This window comes from Muntiacus reevesi, chromosome 17 (assembly GCF_963930625.1).
Source record: "Muntiacus reevesi chromosome 17, mMunRee1.1, whole genome shotgun sequence".
In the NCBI taxonomy this organism is placed as follows: Eukaryota; Metazoa; Chordata; class Mammalia; order Artiodactyla; family Cervidae; genus Muntiacus; species Muntiacus reevesi.
The window spans coordinates 46,654,247-46,666,611 of record NC_089265.1 but is presented as its reverse complement, the minus strand read 5'-3'; the positions used below and the strand labels follow the sequence as shown (position 1 = coordinate 46,666,611).

Sequence of the window (12,365 nt, the reverse complement as noted above, 5' to 3'; positions counted from 1 at the left end):
AACCTCTCAACATAATAGACATTGTACAAAAGAGAAACTCTGTCCTTTGGTAGAATTGTTAGTAGCAATTATCCAACAGAGAACAATAATGTTTAAAATTGTTATAGAGAATCTGTTATATTAAGATGAACATATGTAGAATTACATAAAATAGCTATATGAAAACCTTATGTACCCTTAAGAAATATTTTTTTTTCTTTTTTCTGATGTTGATAGTTTTGGATATCCTAGTCTATTCTTAACCTGAGAGCATTGTTCCTAAAATCCTTAATTTTCTAATGATATTTTTTATCCTAAAGGTTTTGTGGTTAGAAAGTATCTGCATTTCATGGAACTACCATGTTCTAAGTAGTTTTATATTATTGTGACAAGACTATCACCTATTTTGTTTTTATTTTTCAGAAAAAAAAATGTACCTATAAACTGGACTAGTATTGAAATCACCACATTCAAAATTATGCAAAGCATAACAAAATTCTAATTGTTCTAGCTATAAATATCACATGCTATGGTTGTAAATATTTGGTTAAACCAAATTAAAGTTATTCTTGAAGAACATATGAGGTGTTTTTGGAGTTCCTGAGCAAATTTGATCCACTATATCCTGTGGGCTTGCATAGCATCTTATCTTGAACTAGGTATCTACTTGCTTCATATATGTTCTCTAACTACTTAGCCAAATAATACAGAGTGGGTTTGATAGCCACATCTTTTAAAAATTCTTCAATTATAAACAAATATATATTCAGTATAGATTTGAAAAATAGTTGTGAAGCTGAATTCAAGAGTAGTCATAATATTACATAAATTCCATATCACTTTTATTTCTAAAATACTGTTACTTGCTAGTTATCAGAGCTACTAATGAAAATTTTAAAGTGACTGCAGTGAATTTCTGATACTTTCCTTTTCCTACACAAACTCTGATAAATTTATTAATGAGGCAAAAAGCATATCTTCCAAAAAGACAAGTAGCAAGCAAAGCCTGGATAATCTGCAAACTAGATAAATGGTTGTAAGTAAATATCTGTAAATTCATAGTACATGACTGTAATAATCCTAACCCTTTATTAAAATACCTTTTTAATGATCAATTTATGTTGTCTGAGACTATGTGGAAATACATACCTAGTACTAAGATAAATTTCTAACTATTAATAGCTTTGTTTCCAGAAGCCAGTCTGCATACTGCTTCCACATTGCTCTCCTTTAAAAACCTTCCATCATCAATGACCATAAATCAATTGGGAGATTGCCATGCTCAAGCACTGCATCAAGGTTTAAGGGAAATAAAGAAGGTGTGTTAATGTATAGTTCTTGGGTGGCTCAGAAGGTAAAGAATCTGCCTGCAGTGCAGTAGACCCAGGTTTGATCCGTGGGTCAGAAAACTCCCTTGGAAAAGGGAATGGCTACCCACTCCATCACTTCATGGCAAATAGATGGGGAAACAATAGAAACAATGAGAGACTTTATTTTTGGGGGGCTCCAAAATCACTGCAGATGGTGACTGCAGCCATGAAATAAAAAGATGCTTGTTCCTTGGAAGAAAAGCTGTGACCAACCTAGAAATCATATTAGAAAGCAGAGACATTACTTTGTCAACAAAGATTCATCTAGTCAAAGCTATGGTTTTTCCAGTAGTCATGTATGGATGTGAGAGTTGGACTATAAAGAAAGCCGAGTGTTGAAGAATTGATGCTTTTGAACTGTGGTGCTGGAGAAGACTCTTGAGAGTCCCTTGGACTGCAAGGAGAGCCAACCAGTCCAGCCTAAAGGAGATCAGTCCTGAATGTTCTTTGGAAGAACTGATGTTGAAGCTGAAACTCCAATACTTTGGACACCTGACGTGAAGAACTGATTCATTGGAAAAGACCCTGATGCTGGGAAAGATTGAAGGCAGGAGGAGAAGTGGATGACAGAGAATTAGATGGTTGGATGGCATCACTGATGAGATGGACATGAGTTTGAGTAGGCTCTGGGCATTGGTGATGGACAGGGAAGCCTGGCATTCTGCAGTCCATGGAGTTGCAAAGAGTCAGACATGACTCAGTGACTGACCTGACTGACTGACCCACTCCATTATTCTTTCCCAGATAATTTCATGGACAGAGGAGCTTGCCGCCACAGTTCATGGGTCTCAAAGAGTTGGACACGACTAAATCACTATCACTTTCGCTTTCACGAGACATGAAATTCTTGACATTGTGAAACGTTTAGTGAATGAAACGGGAAATCCTCAAATAAACAAATAACTTTAAAATACAGTTTTGGGTGGAGATAAATTTTAGGAGAAAACTAAAGTCAGACAAACAACTAGGTATTAAATACAAATGGGGGACTGTTTTTGAAAGAGGAATTAAGGAGACCTGTCTAAATGATACCTAAATAAAATGAAGAAACAAAGCAATGATCACCTGTGTTTGAGGAATATTTCAGGAAGAACTAACAAGATGCAATGACTCTGAGATAGAAACAGGCTTACTGTGGCATATTCTTGCTTGAGGAACAAAATGGCGAGTCGAGACAGCAGGAATAAAATGAATGAAAGCAGGGAGTGAGAGATGAACCTGGAGGCATGACCAGAGCCAGCTTATTCTTGTACGAAAGTCCTGATTAGGTATTTGGATATTAATATAAATGTACTAGAAAATCACAGGAAAGCTTTAAGAAGAAACAATTTCATGATTTCACTTTAAGCTAATTATAGTTGATATATATAGCAAAAGCTATAGGTAGTGTGTGTCACCTGGAATTCTAACTAGACAAAAATGTCAACCTCCATTTGGCTACTGTATGGAGAGCTGAATAAAAAGACTTTATTAAAAAGCAACAAAGTAGCAAACTATAGTGCAATAAAACAAGACCAATACTTGGGAGGTTTTACCACTACTGGGCCCCAAAGCACAGAAGAATGGAGAGTTAGTGAAATGGGGGAAGAAAGAGCTGTGTGAAGAGGAGTGTCTGATACAAACTGAGACCTTAAATTCAGGTCAACCTGAGGTCAATCTGCATCTTTCTCACTCTTGCTGGTGCCTCACTCACCCATCACCACTGGCCAAAACCAAATGCAACCTACAGTGCAAGGAGCCTAATGATTCAGTCTGTTCAGATCAAATTAAAGAGTAAGAGAATGGTGGTGAGGGGAAGATGGAAGCTTTTCAGTACTGACACAGGGTTGAAAGAAGACGACCTCATTACAAAATCTTGATGAGTTCTAGGTAAGATATTTTTGCGGCTTCGATAAAAACAGTAAGAAAACGAATGGTAAGAAGTGGTGATGCAGTGTGATGGTCACAAACAACTTACTGATGGTAAATGTGAAAGAAAGAGGAATCAAAGTTTTCCATCTGAAGTACTGGATAAATTGTATGCTATTTAATGATATGGGAAGAAAGAAGGTATAGGAATGTACTTTGATAAGAGAGGCAAAGAGAGGATCTCCTTTGAATATTTTAATTTTAAATTAGACATCCAAATGGAAGTTCTGAGCAGGTGGTCGAATATTTTAGTCCATAGCTCAGCAGAGAGATTGGAGTTAGATATGTAAATCTTGGAGTCACAAGTACATAGATAGTATTTAAAACTATCACAATGACTATAAAGAAAGAAGATAAAAGAGTCCAAGGTTGAGACATTACAAGAATTAGGGATTGAGATGAGGTTAAAAAAAAAAACTATATATATATATATATATCTTTTGAAAAAGAAACTGAAAAGGAATATACATGATATGGGAGGAAAATTAGGTCCCAGAGCCAGAAAGTAAAGAGCTTCAAGAAAGAAAGAATTGTTTTTAAAGTAAAGAGTACAGTTCCTAAAATATAGTTGGTATGACAGAAAAAAAGTCACCTACTATCATTAACACAAAGCTCACACTTTAGATTTAGCTAAATTATTTTATTTTGAACCCAATTTCTGGTCTTTAGTATATGCTTAACCTGAGTATATTTCCTAACCATCAGTTTCTTCAGTAGCAGCATACTGAAGGCTTGGATGTGAATTATTTCCTCTTGGATTTTAACAAAGTATAAATAAGATGATGTTTGTAAATATATCAGATAAGTTTTATAGAAATTTTTCCAAAGAATTCAGAAAAAATGCAACTCATTTCTGATTTGGAAATTAAGAACAAATTTGTCATGGAAGTTGCCTTTGAGATGAAAAGTGAATAGACTTTTGCTAAACAATGGGAAAAGAAAGAAATTTGAGGATAGGAAGAAATGAGCAAAGACCCAGCAATTGTAAAGTATGGGTCTTATTTGGAAGAATAGCAAGTTGTGATGCTTTCTGGAAATTATGTGTGAATAGTGAATAAGCCTGAGGCCATCTGTTGGGAAAAGTCATAAATGACAGGCTACGGGATTTGATTTGGATTTTGTTTTGCAGACTATAGAAAAACTACACATGGTTATTAAGTAGGTGATTACTGGCCAGACTGGGCTTCAAAGATAAATATAGCTTTGGTGAGTAGGGGATAGTAGAATAAGGAATGGTAGGTATTTTATTGGATTTACAGTTAAAGTTTTAAACGTTTTATTCATTTATTTTTGGGGAAAAAAGTGACAATGCTTAGCACATTTCATGGGGCATATGAGTACATGTGAAATATACAGCCTCAGTTTTTTGTAAACAAGAAAGGATCTCAAGTTTTTTGTAAACAAGAGAGGATCTCAAGTCCAGGCCTTTTCCAGGCTTTGTTATGAAAATTCCTTCTTAACTGGTGAAATCAGAATCCTAGAGATTGTCTATATTCTTGTATGCCTGACAAGGTATTCAGGGAAAAGTTATCATTTCTGCTTGACATTGGTTAAGTCAGCATATGATAATGTATTAATATGTGGTAAGAGGTGAAATAACTCATTTTGAAGAGAGTGGTGATCAAGTTGCTAATTGATATGTTTGATATCCACAAACATAATAGTCTACAAATCTAAGCCCTTGTCTTTGGTATAAATCCAATACAATGGAATAAACCATCTATTTGGAAGGCAGTTTTTGTGCTGCCATAGATTAAGAATGCTAAGAAAATTGTTTGTCTTAATATGGGCTCATTTGCTCACCTATAAGAATGAATTAGCTTAATCTCTTTATTATAGACTCTCAGTACAAAATGCTACATTTTTTTTATTATGTGTTTTTCAGTCTTAACCATGTAACCCTTTTAAAATACAAAATCTTGAATGCTTTTTGGCACTCTGCTGCATTCCATGGGGTTGCAAAAAGTTGGATACAACTTAGTGACTGAACAGCAACAATACTGCAAATGCGTTTTATGAAATGTTGCTCTAGATGTTTGTCAAGGCCAGATGGAACTTGGGTCTTATACTGATTTTATATCTTGGCTCTACCATTTTATCAAGTAATTATCTGTGACCTCCTGACTTAATCTATATGACATTCTATTTGCTCATCTCTAATGTTGATTAATATTATCCATTCTGCAAGGTTGTCTTAAAAATCAGACTTAATATACCAAAATCACTGTCTGATAGTCACATAGTTGTTGTAACAAGCAGTCAGTAAAGGGCAGCTATTTTATTATTGTTGTTGTTATTATATTTTTATTATATTCAGTCAAGATTAAATACATTGCTTTCAAACACAATATGGAGGATTAAATATCTGTCCATGAATTTTTTATTCCTTAATTGAAATGCGATTCATATACCACAAAATGCACCATTCAACGGTAGTGTTCCATAGGTTTAGTATAGTCACAGTTTTAGACAATAATCACTACATCTAAGTTTTGAACATCTTCATTATTCCAGAAAGAAACCTTGTGTCTTTTGGCAGTCACTACCCACTTCCTCCCAATACCCTAGTCCTGGTCAACTACTAGTTTACTTTCTGTCTTTACAGATTTGCCTATGCTAGATATTTCATTTAAATGGAATCATAAAATATGCAGTATTTTATTACTAGTTTATTTCACTTATCACAGTGCTCTCAGGATTCACCTTTGTTGTAATACGTATCAGTTGTGTGAAATATTCCATCGTGTGGATGCACCATTTAATGTTTAGACATTTGTCAGTTGGTGTGCATTTGTTTTGTTTCTGTTACTTCTTAGCTATTATAAATAATTCAATGAACTATCGTATGCAAGTTTTGTGTGGAATAATGCTTTTATTTTGCTTGGTCATATACTTAGGATGGAGGCTCCCCAGGTGGTGCTAGTAGTAAAGAACCCAACTGCCAATGCAGGAGACACAAGAGACTCAGGTTCAATCCCTGGGTTGGGAAGATCTGCTGGAGGAAGGCATCTCAACCCACTCCAGTATTCTTGCCTGGAGAGTTCAATGGACAGAGGAGCCTGGTGGGCTACAGTCCATAGGGTTGCAAAGATTTGGACATGACTGAAGTGACTTAGCACACATAGATACTTAGGACTAGAACTGGGGTCACATGATACCTCTATATTGAACATTTTGAAGAAATGTTTTTCAAGTCATCACATCATTTTATGTTCCCACCAGCAGTGCTGTGGTAGTTCTAGTTTCTCCACAATGTTTGTTATTTTCTGTTTTTTTTTTTTTACCTATAGCCATTTTAGTCAACGTGAAGTAGTACTTCACCATGATTTCGATTTCCATTTCCTTGCTAACTAATGATGTTAAACAACTTTTCATGTGCTTATAGGCCATCAGAATAAATTATTTGGAGAAATGCCTATTGAAGCTTTAGCCCATTTTAAAATTAAGGTAGTTTTGATTTTATTATTGACTTGTAGTTTACATTAATTTTACATTTTGGATGCAAGTCCCTTGTTAGATTTTTTCCCCATTCTATTGTTTGTATTTTTGCTTTCTTTATGTTGTAGTTTAAAACATGAAAGATTTTAATTTTGAAGAAGCCAAACTCATCTATTTTTTTTCTTGTCATTTGTGTTTTTATGTCCTAAGATAACATTACCTATCCCAAGTTCATAATAATTTACTTGTATGTTTTCTTCCAAGAATTTTATAATTTTAGTGATAAATTTAGTTTATAATCCAATCTGAGTTAATTTTCTTTATACTATGTGAGGTAAGTGTCAAATTCATTCTTTTTCTTGAAGATATATAATTGACCCACAAGTTTTTGAAAAATCTCTTCTTTCCCTATTTGATAGTCTTGACACCTTGTTGAAAATCAATTTATTATTATTTCTGGACTTTCAGTTTTATTCCATTGGTCTATGTCTGTCCTTGTACCAGTACCATGTTGTCTTGATTACTGTAATTTTGTACTAAGTTTAGAATAAAGAAGTCTGACTTCTCCAATTTTGCTCTTTTTGAGGATTGTTTTTGGCTTTTCTGGTCCCTTCAATTCCCATATGAATTTTTGGACCAAGTTGTCTATTTCCACCAAAAATAAACCAGCTGGGATGTTAAAAGGTTTTTAATTGAATCTGATGATCCATTGGAGTATTATCACCTTAAGCAATATGTTTTCTGACCCATGAGCATAAAAAAAATTCTTTCAACAATGGTTTGTGATTTTCAGTGAGTCAGTCTTGCACTTCTTTGATGAAAGTGATTCCTACAGTTTGTTTACTGCCATTTTACATGGAATTCTGTTCTTGATTTTGTTTTTAGATTGTCTATTGCTGGTATACAAAAATTGATTTTTGTATGTTGAGTTACTATCCTAAAAAATTGCTCATCTTGTTATTGATGTATGATTTTCCTTCTTTCTTTCTTTCTTTTTTTTTTTTTTTTTTTAGTGTGATGTCTTTGTCTGGTCTGGATGTCAGGTCATATGGACCTCATATAATGATTTGAGAAATTTTAAAGAGTTTAGTTCTCTTTTAAATGTTTTCTAGAATTCACTGGTAAAGCTATTGGTCCTGAATTTTTCTTTTAGGAAATATTTGAATTATTAATTCAATCCCTTTATTTATTATAGGTCTGTCAGGTGTCTTTCTAGAAAATTTTTTATCTGAGTTATCTAACTCATTGCTTACATTTATTCATAGTACTTCTTACAATTGTTTTTTTTTTAATTTCTGTGAGCCTTTCATGATGACCCCATTCTCATTTTTTATTTGAATAATTTGCATCTGCTTCCTTCTGTTCTTGGGCAGTCTAGCTGAAGGTTTTGTCAGTTCTATTTTTTAAATAAGCAATTTTTAGATTTGTTGATTTTCTGTATTGTTTTCTATTCTCCATTTTAGTGATTTCTGCTCTAATCTTTATTGTTTACTACTTTCTGTTTGTTTTTTCACTCAATTTGCTTTTATTATTCTAGCTCCTTAAATCAGAGGGTTTGATATGAAGCCTTTCTTTAAAAAAATTATAAGTGGTAAAGCTATCAATTTCAATCTAAATCACTCCTCTAATTGTGTTTCATCAGTTTTGGTAAATTTGTGTTTTTGTTTTCACTCTTCTAAAAATATTTTCTATTTTCCTTGAGATTTCTTTCATGACTGATTGCTTATTTGATAGTGTATGATTTCATATCCACATATTTGTGAATTTTGATAATTTAATACAAATTTTATAATTGTTGATTTCTATTTAACTTCCATGTGGTCATAAAACATATCTTTAAAATAATAAAAATAGATTTTTATGATCTCAAATAATTAAATTTATTGATGTTTGTTTTGTGGCAGAGTATACAATCTTTTTTTTTTCATATTAATCATAACTTTTTAATTAACAAGTAGTGAATAGGACACTTTAAGATATTGTTTACTACATACTGAAATAAACAGATCTGTTGTAAATTCAGAAACCCAAACATTTACAGTAAAATGTGTTTACACATAAATATGACCAAATTTATTTAAAGTCCCTGTTAGATAGGTCTTAAATACATGCAAAACCATGTAAAAACAAGACTATGACGTTGATGCAAAAAAATGACAAAATCACTATAAGTCACCAAAATTAGAAAAAAAAGAGAATGAAATGGAAACTAAGAAGGACAGTTAAAACATAAGGAACCTAACAATGCAGCTTTTAAAACAGTTGATACTAATCTCCATTTTCAAAAATTCTTAATCAAGTATTTCCAAAAACTGCCATTTATAAAATGATATTCTAAAAATCTATACTTGGAATTTCAAAGCATCCCAATTCAGAAAGCTTTGACTGTTTCTCCCCAGCCCCCAAAATTCAAATAATGCAGGAAAATCATTGACGTTAGGAAGAAAATATTCCAAAGGAATGGTATAATTTTTAGAAAAACGCACTTACTGCTTTCAGAACCTAAGACCCACAGCATTAACAACAATCATTTTTCCTATTTTCATCCATACAATCTTTATGCTGGATAATATTCCATGTACACTTGTAAAGAATGTATATTCTCCTGTCGTTGGATAAGAATTTCTGTAAGTGTCTGTTAGGTTTAGTTATTATACTTTTTAAGTCTTTTATACTTGCTGATCTTTTGCTAATTTTATTTTTGTATAGAAAGTGTGGTTTTGGGGTTTTATTGTTTGTTTGTTTTTATTTTTATTGGGCTCTAGGGGATAGGATGGGGAATACCTCTGTAAGTTATGTCCCACTAGGAAGATGTCCATTCTAACTTTCCAGGGATAGCTTTCAGAGCTTTTTCTTTTTCTTGGAGCCACTGCTCTTGCTGGCAGCAGCCTCTTCAGGTCCACTGCTGAGTGGCTCCTCCTTGGACAATTTCCACTTTTTCTTGGGGACCCTGTTGTTTTCTGACTCATCAGGGTCAGTAACTGTTTCTTCTTTGGGAAAGGATTTCTTCCTCTTGGGAAGACTTCCAGTACCAGCTGTCTCTTCAAGATCACTACTAACTAGCTCTTCCTTGGAAAAAGATTTCTTTATTTTGGTTTTGGGAAAAGAGACAGATGGGTCTTCCATTCCATTCTCCTGAAGAGCCTCCTGGAGCTTTTGCTTTTTCTTCTTTTTGGGTCTTTCACTTGTCTCCTCACACTCCTCCGGGGCACTGCTATTTTCTGAAGAAGCCAGGGCAATTGCAGCCAGCCTTTTCTTTTCCTTCTTCAAGCGTTTCTTCTCCCGTTTCTCGAGCTTCCTAGTAATCTCAGCAGCCGCTTCCTCTGCCTGAACCATTGCTTTCTTCATGACATCCAGATTCTTTCGGGGAATCTCTCCAGTCTCATAGAAGGACAGCCGCCCCTCAACTTGTTCTCGAAGCTTCTCCCCAAAAACACTGGTGGGCACCTCAGAGAAGCAATCGATTCGTGAGGCAATACTGCATTTGTTTGCCAGGTATCGGGAGATGCGACCTTTGTTCTTGGCAGCTGCTCGGCCAATGAGGGTAGAGTGGAAAACGAGTCCGTATTTTGGGGTGTTACCCCTTGTCTTCAAAGCTCTGGAAACTTGGTCCCTTTGCTGGGCCCAGGGAATCACTCAGACACCAGGACTGGCCATCACCCCCATAGCAGAGGCCTGTATAGGTCAGGGAGTGAAAGTGTGGTTTTGATATCTCCAATTATTATTGTCTATTTTTCCCTCAATTCTGTCTGTTTTAGCTTAATGTAATTTGGAGAGTTGCTTCTAGGTAGACACACAATTGTTATATTTCTTTTGTCCTTAGGAGAGTTTCTATCTGCAGAAATCCTTTTCATTTTAAAACGTGTTTTGCCTGAATTAATCTAGCCACCCCAGATATCTTTTGGTTATTGTCTTATTCATAATGCTATAACAGACTGAGTTGCTTATAAGCAACAGAAAATTTATTTCTCACAATTTGGAGCCTAGAAGTCTGAGATCAAGGTTTTAGCATAGTCGGTGAGGGCTGTCTTCCAGGTTGCAGACTTCTTTTTGCATCCTCACATGGAAGAAGGGGCCAAGGATCTCTTCGGAGCCTCCTGTTTAAGGTGCTGATCCATTCGTGAAGGTTCCACTCTCATGACTTAAAACACTTCTCAGATGCCTCACCTACTAATACCATCACCTTTGGAAGTTAAGATTTGAAAACATGACTTTAGGTGAAAGTGAAAGCGAAGTCACTCAGTGTGTAACTCTTTGCTACCCCATGGACTGTGGCCTACCACGCTCCTCCGTTCATGGGATTTTCCAGGCAAGAGTATTGGAGTGGGTTGCCATTTCCTTCTCCAGAGGATCTTCCCAATGCAGGGATCGAACCTGGGTCTCCCACATTGTAGGCAGATGCTTTACCAACTGAGCCACCAGGGAATTTAGGTGGGGGGGGGGAGACAAACATTTAGACCACGGCCATTACTACTTGAATAATATATATTCTTTCATTTCTTTTTTTCACTGTCAAGCAATGTGTCTTTTCATCCAGTGAATCTCATGTAGTTGGATCGTGTTTTGACTTTTTTCCCCCTCATTTTGTCAATCTCTGTCTTTTGTTTGGAGTGTTTAATTCATTTACACTCGGTGTAATTACTGAAATGGTAATACTTATGTCAGGCATCATGCTATTTTTTTCTATATGTTCTATGTGGTTTTTGTTCATCTATTCCTTGATAATTATAAATTTGGTATTAAATAGATACTTCTTCATTTATCACTTAAATTTCCGTGTGTGTGTGTGTGTGTGTGTGTGTGTGTGTGTTATATTATTTTTAAATTTATTTCTTCAGTGACTGATATATATGTTAAAATTAGTATCTGAGTTTGCAATAGTCCAGTTCAGATCAATACTAACAATTTCAATTGTATACAAAACTTTGACCCAATACACTTCTCTTCCTTCTCCCTTCTTTATATTATTATTGTCATGAAAATTATATCTTGTATATTATAAGTCCATGAATATAGTGTTATAATTATTGTTTTATGTAGTCACTTTTTAATCAGGTAGAATACAAAAATTACAAACAAGTTACAGTTTGTACTTTTTTATATTTATCTATATAGTACCCTTTATGAATGTTCATTATTTCTTTCTGCAAATTTTATTTACTATGTAGTTTCCTTACATTTCAACCTTTAGCAACAAATTCTCTTAACTTTTTGCTGTTCTAGAAATGTCTATTCCTTCATTTTTTGAAGGATAGTTTTGCTGGATATAGAATTCTTGGTTGACAGTCTTCTAATTTCTATACTTTGAAGTGTTACCTTATTATCTTCTGGCATCCATGTCTTTTTTTGTATATAATAAGATATATTCTTGCTGCTTTCCTAAATTTTTGTTTACTTTTGAATTTTGTCAGTTTGACTATGATGAATCTAGGTATTAAGCTCTTTAGGTTTATTCTTCTTGGAGTTTATGAAATTTAAATGTAGATTCACATCTCATCAAATCTGAGAAGTTTTTGGTCATTATTTCTTCAAATCTTGTGCAGTCACTGAATTCTACTATTAATAGAATTCTTTTAAGTAGTCGTTTTAATTTTAAGCTAACTTCCTAGAATCAACCCAAGGTCAGTATAATTTAGTCAGTGGCTGGTCAAAATATATTCCAAATCAGAT

The 12,365-nt window shown here is 34.3% G+C and overlaps 1 non-coding gene across 1 annotated transcript; it reads right to left on the bottom strand.

Annotated features, from left to right (window-relative positions):
* Window positions 1–10,325: 10,325 nt before the first annotated feature.
* LOC136148803 (small nucleolar RNA SNORD86) lies at window positions 10,326–10,408 on the bottom strand. Its single transcript, XR_010659574.1, has one exon. It is a non-coding gene; the product is annotated as a small nucleolar RNA SNORD86 (small nucleolar RNA).
* Window positions 10,409–12,365: the final 1,957 nt, after the last annotated feature.